This window comes from Sinocyclocheilus rhinocerous, unplaced genomic scaffold, assembly GCF_001515625.1.
Source record: "Sinocyclocheilus rhinocerous isolate Xijiao unplaced genomic scaffold, SAMN03320098_v1.1 scaffold6424, whole genome shotgun sequence".
Taxonomy (NCBI): domain Eukaryota; kingdom Metazoa; phylum Chordata; class Actinopteri; order Cypriniformes; family Cyprinidae; genus Sinocyclocheilus; species Sinocyclocheilus rhinocerous.
In genome coordinates this window covers 97,495-98,978 of record NW_015623666.1, presented here as the reverse complement: position 1 = coordinate 98,978, position 1,484 = coordinate 97,495, and the positions used below count along the sequence as shown (strand labels likewise).

Below are 1,484 nucleotides of genomic sequence, written 5' to 3'. Positions count from 1 at the left end.
AGCAACTGTAGTGAATTGTAGTGAATGTGACCGAATAGATGAAAATAAAACTAACAAAATAAAATCACACAGGTACAGCTCTATCTCAAACTGCCATCTCAGTGCTTAAATGCCTCACAAACGACAACTAAAGGTTTGTGCTCCTTGCAAACAGGCCGCCCCTGGCGTAGGCAATGAGGGTGGCAACATCCAGCACATTGTAGCACAGCACCACGGGCCACCTCCATGTTCTCTGCTTACATGAGTAGTAATGTCTGGGATCAACCATACTAACACTCTGGATAAAGAGTGCACAACAAGCAGTTGATCATGTATATACTGATTATATATTGTCGCTGTCAGACAGAAACCTTGTATGTCCAAAACCATTACTTTTCAGGAACACTGACAGACATAAAGGGTGACCAATAGAACTGATTTATGACAAAAAAAAATGAAATGTGGAGATACGAGGTTTCCACCTGACAGCAATGATATACAGTATACAATAACGTATTATTTTGACTTTTATTTTGTTTACCTAGCTAACATTAGTTAGCTAGAATAGAATGTCAACAACAAGCTAGATAATAGTATTGGTCACACTAGTAATAGATTTCAAGGTCAAGGTAACCTTGATTTTTGACCCATATGTGTAACCTCATTTTTGACCCATATGTGTAAAATTGATGTAGAAATACAAAAACTGTGTTTTTTTATAAAGTAAAGAAAGGACAAATAAACAATGATTTGTGGAAATCAAAAACAAGATATTTAATGAATACCTGGAATAAAAAAATAAATGATAAAATGCATTTCAAAGAAAGATTCAGCAAAGAATAATTTAGGCATGATTGAAATAACATAGGAAATGAATACGGGTCATTTTAGACCCATGTGCGTAAAACTGATGTAGAAATACAAAAACTGTGTTTGTTTATAAAGTAAGGAAGTAAAAATAAACAAAATGATTTGTGGAAGTCAAAAACAACATGTTTAAAGACTGGAATAATAAATGATAGAAAAACATTTATTTCAGAGATTCAGCAAAGAAACACTTAACCATAACTGAAATAACATAGGAAATGAATACGGGTCATTTTAGACCCATGTTGTACATTAGAAGGGTAGTGACACAAAAACTATTTTTATTCAAAAAGAAAGAAAGAAAAAATAAGGATTTGTGATGATCAAAAACAAGTTAATTGAGGAATTCCTGGAATTCTGAATGATGAAATTAATTTCTTGCAAAGATATATAACAAATAAACTGTCAGGTCACTTTATACCCTTGTTGTGCATCAAAGGGTTAAAATTCATTCATGTTCTTTAAAGGGGTCATATGATGTTGCTAAAAAGAACATTATTTTGTGTATTTGGTGTATTGAAATGTGTTTATGCGTTTTAAGGTTAAAAAAAAACACATTATATTTTCCACATAATGTACATTATTGTTTCTCCTCTATGCCCCGCCTTTCTGAAACGCGTCGATTTTTACAAAGCTCA

General features: G+C 32.7%; 1 pseudogene; it reads right to left on the bottom strand.

Annotated features, from left to right (window-relative positions):
* The window catches only part of LOC107722194 (uncharacterized), a 14,016-nt pseudogene that overhangs the window by 4,769 nt on the left and 7,763 nt on the right, over positions 1-1,484 (bottom strand).